Source organism: Halyomorpha halys, unplaced genomic scaffold (assembly GCF_000696795.3).
Source record: "Halyomorpha halys isolate HHAL.00 unplaced genomic scaffold, Hhal_1.1 Scaffold185.1, whole genome shotgun sequence".
NCBI lineage: Eukaryota > Metazoa > Arthropoda > Insecta > Hemiptera > Pentatomidae > Halyomorpha > Halyomorpha halys.
Window position 1 is genome coordinate 1,130,196 of NW_027106126.1, and position 8,636 is coordinate 1,138,831.

The 8,636-nt window shown below is 31.0% G+C and overlaps 1 pseudogene; it reads left to right on the top strand.

Moving 5' to 3' along the window:
* Positions 1-2,509: 2,509 nt before the first annotated feature.
* On the top strand, positions 2,510-2,935 carry LOC106679218 (sterol carrier protein 2 pseudogene; annotated as a pseudogene).
* The last annotated feature ends 5,701 nt before the right edge of the window (positions 2,936-8,636 follow it).

Genomic DNA, 8,636 nt, shown 5'->3' on the forward strand with positions numbered 1-8,636 from the left:
TATATATATATATATATAGAGAGAGAGAGAGAGAGAGAGAGAGAGCAAGGAAAGAGAATATGGTATATCCAAAAAAGAAATATGATCCTTGAGAAGAGATTTATAATTCTTACAATTTTCTTTATCATCAACGAACATCATGGACATGTTTCTATAAATTTTGATTGGAGAAGTTTGTCGAGGGGGGGGGGGTGCGGTCAGCAAAGAACAACATAAATAAACAAAACAATATTTATTTATTTTATGCTGACGTTTCGTTTCATCAGGGGTTATGACGTAGAAGGTAGGCCTAAAACTGTAGAAACGTCATAAAATAAATAATTATTGTTTTGTTTATTTATGTTGTTCTTTGCTGACCGCACCCCCCAACAAACTTCTCCAATCATTAATCTACGGTCAACTATCTACACCTCTCTATAAATTTTACTTGATACTGGATTTTGATGGTCTCTTTCAAGAAAAGGTTCACTTCTCAGGTTTAACTTATATTTAAAAAAATAGAGATGTTAAAGCCATCTTCCAAAATAGCAATACAATTAATTACTGAATGGAATGAACTAGATATTCACTCAGACAAATTCAATAAATTAAATAGACTTGAGTTTTAGAGGATATTAATTCTACAGCAGTAGCACCGTCTACAAATCACTTTTACCCAATTTTTAAAAGAAGATAAGGAAAACATCTTGTACTAAATAAATTTCAAATCTAGCAGGAGTAAAAAAAGTGAACTTTTCAGTTTTTATAAGTAAAAATAGCAATTAAGTATTAATTTATTGAACTGTAAAATATAAGTATTGAGTGTGATCACAATGTCTTTTAAATATCTGTATTAATTATTGAGTATCACCTTTAAAAGGTGATCTTCATTTAATGGCTGTTACAATTCAACAAAGAACCATTTTCATGTTTTCTTCTAACCTATATTAATCCCATTTTGACTTACATAAAGGAAAAACATTATCAGATTTTTAAACACTTCTTTAATAGTAAAAAAACATTAAATTTAAATAGACTATTATTAAGACTGGTCTATTATACTGGGAGACCTAATCTGGCAAGTAGAGCTAGTGGTCCAATTTGCCAAACCTTGTGGGCTAGCTAGAGGTTGTCTCATACTGACAATAGTGGAAGAGTTAAGATTTATTTCTTGGGACCACTGAGAAGTAAATTTTAACTGCCTCTGATGGAAATTAAACCAACAATGTTCCGAACCAGGCACCATGGGATCCTCGCCCCAACATGCATGGCCCTCACGTTATATAAATACATCAATGATGAAGACTATTTTGGGATGTTCTATTTGTTTTTTTCACAATATTTCGTTCATTTGTTTAAAGTCACTAATTAAATATTTCTATTTATTCATTTAAATTAATACTGAATTCATGAAATATGTTGTAGAAAAGTCTAAAACAATAATTTTTAGGGCTTCTAAGCTCTGCATCATTCCCCAAATATGTAATTTAATCTAATTTTTTATGTATTGATTAAAGTTGGACCTTTTTTTTCTTCTCTCTATCTTAATCTAAATTGTAAATATTTAATTAGTGCAGCTCAAAACATCCACTAAAATATAGTTAATTCATTTTTTACTAACTAGACACCCTTTTTTCAAGTGCTTTAGGAACAAAGTTAGATTATCATTTATATCTGTAATATTTATCAGATACCCTAAAGTTTACTTTTTTTTAGGAATTGTCTGGATTTTATTCAAAATCTAATGACAAAAAAAAAAACTTCTTCATGAAAAAGAAGCATCACATTGGATTATTATTCAAAGCAAGATAAAATATGATTTGGACTAAGAACCAGATAAGTTAGGAATTATTCCTAACTTATGACTCCAATGCAATAGAATAAAATGAAACATTTAAATGTTGTATTACCAATTAAACTAGCAACCAACAAAAGGAATATTACAAATGCTTTCTTTTTTCAGTAATTTATTTCACAGTTTTGATAAGTAAAAAACTTGAACTGTCTATTTATTACAAAAATATAGAGTTGATGGGCAAAAAAAAAATTTACTCACTGAGTATCTTACAATACGAATGCTAGACGGTTAATACAAGCAGAACACAAAATATGAAACTCTCAAACTGTGGGTGTCTATGCAACCATAAATATAACATTAGCTAGTAAGAGAGCCAGAGCTAGATAGATAAAATTAATAAACAATGATATCCCAAAGGTGCATGCAGCAAATTATAAGGTTACTGTCAAAGGTAAAGAGAAGTGGGACAAAGATCAATCAACAAGGCCGGTAGAACAAAGGTCTACAAGACTGATATAAAAAAAACTATGAAAAAACATACATTATTAACTTTTATTGAGTGCTTTTAATGGCTTCAACATATGGAGATAAGATTATTTATAAAACTAATTCTGCTAATTTAGCATTTCAGTCTACAGTTCCCTTCCTGGTTGTGCATTAGGGTAGTATATTAGGATCCAACAGTCAATTTTCCAAAAGTCTAATTTTCATAGACTAGAGCTGATGACAAACATGAGACAGTCAGACATTTCCATGAGTCTAGTCAGTGCAGTTGAAGATCCAGTAGATTTTAAATCTACAGCTGTTTTCAGGCTTCTTGAGAAAGCTATGCAGGAAGATGACAAAGGACTGGCAGCTACTATCAAAGGTATTTACTGCTTCAAGGTCAAGAATGAAGATGGTAAAGATGGAATTTGGATTTTGGATGTGAGGGATGGGAAAGGCAAAGTAAAGTTCAATGGAAAAGAAAAAGCAGATGTCACCTTAGTTATGAAAGATGCGGATGTTGTCGACTTAATGATGGGTAAACTAAACCCCCAGAAAGCATTTTTTCAAGGAAAAGTGAAAATTAGTGGAAACATGGGATTAGCAATGAAGCTATCAGTGTTACAGGAACAGGCTAGCAAAAAAATGGAAGCACTTAAAGCAAAACTATGAAAATTGAACACTTTTAGGTTAATTTTATGTATATATTTATTTTAATTTAACTGCCAATCATGTCATAAAAACATTTTTCTTTTATTTAAATTTGTCATATAATGGACTATTTGACTTCAGTTTTTTTACCTACAGTGACATCTCAAATATCAATAGGTATTAATAGATGAAGTATGAAAAGTAATGAAGTGATAATTTTATAGATAATCGCATAATAGTGTATATTTTGAAAATTTTTTAGTACTTTGAAGATTGTGTAATGTGTTATTTTTTTTATTTTTTACTTTATACTCAAAATAATGTTATGTTTTCCTTATATTACAGTTATTATTAATTAATTCATTCATGGTATGAAAAATATTAATTAAATGATCTCTATTTATTAAGTAATGTGCAAGTATGTAGAGTTTCTTTTTAATCAATCATATACTACAACAGGTTTAAAGAAATTCTTAAGGAATATTATTATCATAAATAAACATATGAAATTTCAATAATTATATAAAATTATATTATAGGTACTTATTTGCTCTCTATTTCTTATATAAATTCTAATATACATATTTCTATTATTTTTTATTATTTCATTTATTTTTCCTTTTAATTCCTAATTTTATTTTGACTGATTCCTCTTAATTTTCTTATTATATTTCAATGATATAAAATATATATTATGACAAATAGAGGAAATGAAAACTTACCTCTGTGCTATTTAATAGTTATTTTATTTTAGTTGTTCATTATGAACTTATTGGACATGATTCTATAATCAGTAGAAAAGTAGAGTAATTTTTCCCTAAAGTAGATCAATATCACAATATTTAAAGATGGAACAAATGAAATAAACAAAAATGCTAAGTAAGTGGTTAATTTTTTAACAAAAATAATAGGAATTTATTAACAGTTCTTTTAATATGATCCTACATAAATGATGTATCAAGTTTTCCCCCATGGTCTAAAAAATAATAGAAGGTTTAAAAGTTTCGATCATCAAATGGCAACATCTAAAAAGCAGTTACTTATTTTTCTTGAAGAGGTTTTACTGCAAATCAGATTTAATTGGAGTTATGGTAAATTCTCACTTTGCAATATTATAAGAAAAACTGATGGCTTGTAAAAGAAAATCATGAAGGAGCCAGCTGTTAAGGTAGAAACACGCCCTTATTCATTTTTTAGAGGAAACACTCTGGGGCTTCCCAGAAATTTGTTTTCATTAATAGAAACATTACATAAACAGTAGGTTCTTAAAAGCCACTTTTTATATGGGACATAGCAAATACTTCTTCTCTTCCTACCACCACTCCTAATAAATTTTACTATCTCTCTTGTGATACAGCAAAAAATCAACTGAATGATTTCCTATGTGTTAAGCTTTTATAGGTGAGTTAGTGTTTTTTTTCTTCTTACCTACTTTGAAAGTACCTCAAAATCGAAAATATGGTTTCAAAGTTTCGTCCAGTGAAATTATAAAAAGTAAAATTCATTCTATTTCTGTTCACCTCTGAATCTACTTTTACCTTATCAGTAGCCAACACTTAATTAGTAGGAAAAGTTAATGCTCCCTCAAACTGCTTTTAAAGAATATTAAGAAGTCCAGTAGAACAGAAAAAAGAAGTGAACGATTTACAACAGTACCGTATAGGAAGTTCATGTTTATTGAGCGTTACCTTGAAGCGAAATGGATATGGAACCATTTGGCAACCATAAATCTTCAACCAATATTGCATGGAGAGGTTCGTCTGAATTAATTTTGCAATGTAAGATTAAATTAAACAATATTCTTTTAAACTAATATTCTTCTGAATACCTTTTTCGAGATGTTAAAATCATTCGTTTATTGCAAAGTATTATCCTCCATCGTATCTAAAAAATGTACTGGAAGTATTAATCACCCGACATGACCATAACCGTAACATTTTTATAGCCAGAAACACCACCTAATAAAACCTCTATACTGAGGTGCAAGATGAAGGCCTCGGAACAACAGTCGTGTGAATAATGAATAAAAACGAATAAATAATGTGACACGGAAATCCAGATCAAAGCCGAGCTATGTTTAATGCAGAGCGTTGTCTTAAGCATCGCTAGAAGGAACCAGTAGTATAGGGCTGCTAAACCATACACTGCTGCTATCAATTCCATGTCTCACAGTGACTCTTCTGGCAATTTCCCTCGACATTAATAATGTAGCGGCTTAATGCTAATTATTCTCAGAAACCATTGTGGATGTGCTTTTCTTCAGTCTGTATCGGAAGAGTGGTATAAGGTAAGCTCAGTGAAACTAACATTACACTACAATGTTCCTGATAAAAATCACATTGAATATCGTCGGTATAAAACCAAAGTGGGATATCTACAAATTTTGATATCTTGGATTGGGGTGCATGATTTTCTTTCCTCTTCGCAAGACTAAATTGAATATGTGAGAGATCTAATTAAAAATCTAAAATTATATTTCAAACAAAATGTTCATATATACCACTATGGCATTGGACCGTCGATATGATCTCAATGTAGTATCTGTTAAATTTGTGACTTTTTCATTTTAGTTAAACCAAATGTTATTGGAAACCTTTATTTTAGCACAAAATGAAAACTGGGTCAGTGAATCCAACCCATTATTCCTAAATTGTTGAAGCTTTTATTATTCAAGTGAAATAAAGTCTTAAAACATGACATAATAAAAATTTCGGAAAAAGCTATCTAAGATTAATGCTATTAAACTGATGATTGAAACTGCCACAGAAGCAATTTCAGGAGTGAGATGGAGGAGGGGTGCAAACCGTTATGTTGCAATCATATTTCTATTTTATATCTAAAAGTGAAAAGTGCTTTTAACATGGTGTGATAGGACTGCAAATAGAATGCTCGATGCCTTCCTATCGTACGAGGCCATTAACAGACTACTTCAGGAATAGGTTCCTTGTGTTAAGGAGACATAGGGTCACTCACTGAAGGGGTCCTACATGGTTCCGTCTTGGGGCTTCTTCTTTGGAGTGTCATGTTGAAAAACTAACCATATTTGTCAAGCATGCAGACGCTGCAATCCAAGTTTAGCTGTCTTCTACAGGAAACTTACCTATCTCAAGACTGACCCGCTATGTATTGCTACTAGCAACGTGAACTAAGACTGTCACAGTGTGTGCACAAGAGATCGATTCTCAACCATATTTGCAATACTTGGGGGTTATTAGTGGTGTACGTCTCCAGTTAATTGCTCACCTGTAGTATATCAAAGCCAAAGCAGCTAAAATGACATCCGTATTATCATGTATTATGTCGAAGAGGATCAGATCTTGTTGTTGGAGCTCAAGAAGAGAAGAACAGAACATAAACCTCATCCGTTTGTATTAGCGTTGGGATGTGGCAGGTAAAGGAAGAAAGGCATATTGGTTAAAGTCTTAAATGAATTGTGGTACGGTCACCGGCATGGTGAGGTTGGTCATTACGTGACTGAACACGGGTGTTTCTGAGCCTTCTAGTTTTGATTCAAATTGGGCAATACTGCTGAATACTGAGTTGAAAAAACAGCAGAAAAATTGAGGGAGAGGAGAAGGAATTCGTAAAAATTGATTTGAAGAGGTTGAGAACGAAAGAGCAAGGGGGCTTGAGAACAAGACAATCATTAGGCGATGTACACTCGTTTCCCTCCATTAATTAATTCTTTAGGGTGGTCCCATTGAGAGGAAATAACAGGTGTAAGAAGTTTGATTTAGTCATAGCACTAGATTTTAAGAATCCCTATGACTAGGTAAGGACATAGTCTTGTATTTTTGAAGATTCTCTTGTCTTCATGAAAAAAAAAAAAACACAAACGCATTCAATTGCGCGCCAATAGACACATGTAAGAAACTATATATATATATAAAAAAAAAAAAAAGCGAGAAAGAGACAGATATGTATGGTTTTGAAGTAGATCCAGAAAATATAATTCCTTGGTTGGTTAATTGTTAATAAAGGAGTGATTAAACAAGTTAAATTTAAATGCGCTCAAAGATTTAAATGTTTATTGTTATTTACGTTATAGTATAACACCGTCACCCAGTTATTTACCAAAAATATTTTTTATTGAACTAAGTGGGATAAGGATATTTCATCTTAAGATTTTCAGAAGCAAGATATTTAAGCTGAACAAATATAAGAGCTCTCAATATTCATTTTTCCTAAGCTATCATAAACGAATTGGCTTAATTATGTTCATTAAAAAATGGAACTGTGTCAACAAAATAAAATGCAATATATTAAAGTAACTATAACGTTTTTTAAAAATCATCCAAGCTTAACTAAGATCAATAAGACATGTATTAAATTGTCATTACTCAAAATTCAAGTTAAAAAAAAAACTATTATTTTAGTGCAGGATACTGAAATCACAAATCATATAAACAGAATAATAATATAAGTGTAATATCAAATGAAGAGCAAATAATATTAAATGATTTTAACCATAAAATTTGGTAAACATTATAGCCTAACTTGGCAGAAAAATAGTTCCTTAGTCCATGGTACAAATCAAATACCATATGAATAAATATTTTTTGCACCCTTTCGCGCTAAAAAGTGAATCAAATGAAAATATCTAAAGATTGATATCGTTCAAAAATCATTTATAATCTTCAAGTGCAATATAACGATTAAACTAGTACATTAAATACCCCATAAGCTTTTAAGTATGTTAATGATTACCAATCATTGATCTGTCTTTTTTTTTAAGATTAGAGATACAGTTTACTCTGCCAAAACCTAGCAATATTCTGAGTGCCTGATCACAGTGTTATTCATATTTACGTAATTTGTTCATAATAACACTATTAGAGATTAAACTTTATTCACTTCAACACTATTCTTATCATCCATTCTGGAAAATTTTCAATATTTATGTTGAAATTAAATGTTCTTTCTAGGAGTAAATGTTCATCGATTGACCTGTTTAGATGTGCAATCGGTTAGTTTCGAACAATCGTTGGTACATTTGCGCACTTTCGTCAACAAAATGATGTCGAAGAGCTCACATAAATCTCAAATTCTATATAAAAATAATGTATATCATGTATACCGTTAATAAGCCATAAATATGAACTTTTTTAAACAGGATGAATACGTTTAAGCAAACGTTTTAAAATCTCAATATTGAATTTACAGACTACGTTATCGTTGTTTTCGCAACGTTGAGTCTGACCGAATTTATAATATTAGGAGACTCATTCCACATATAATTTAATGTTCTTTTATTAACTGTGGAATCATACCGCACCTCTTCGTTTGGCCTATAATTTCGAAATGCAATGCCAAATGAACATATGAAAACCACTCCCTGCTTTCAAATACTAACTTCCAACAGTGGACCCGAAAGGTCTATTATTTGCACTTGATACATGTTCACAGCGATATTGAGCTAGTTTTTTTTTTATTTGACTTTAACATCATGTTCGCCATGAAAAATCAGAAAAAATGAAAAAAAAATAGTCACCTCTTTTTTACTCTTTAGTCTTCAAATAGTTTTTAATTTTTTGATATTGGTTCTAACCCAGCTTTAAGTTTAGAGAAAACTTTTAAGCTGTCTCCCTAATTAATAGGCGTTTAATCAGATTGTGGGAGGGTAGTTGGCCAAACCTAGGTCCGTAAATCACTAGCCTTGAAAGCTTATTAGAGCCACAACTAGAGGGAGTTTGCACAACACTATCGTGCTTTAACTTAGCCG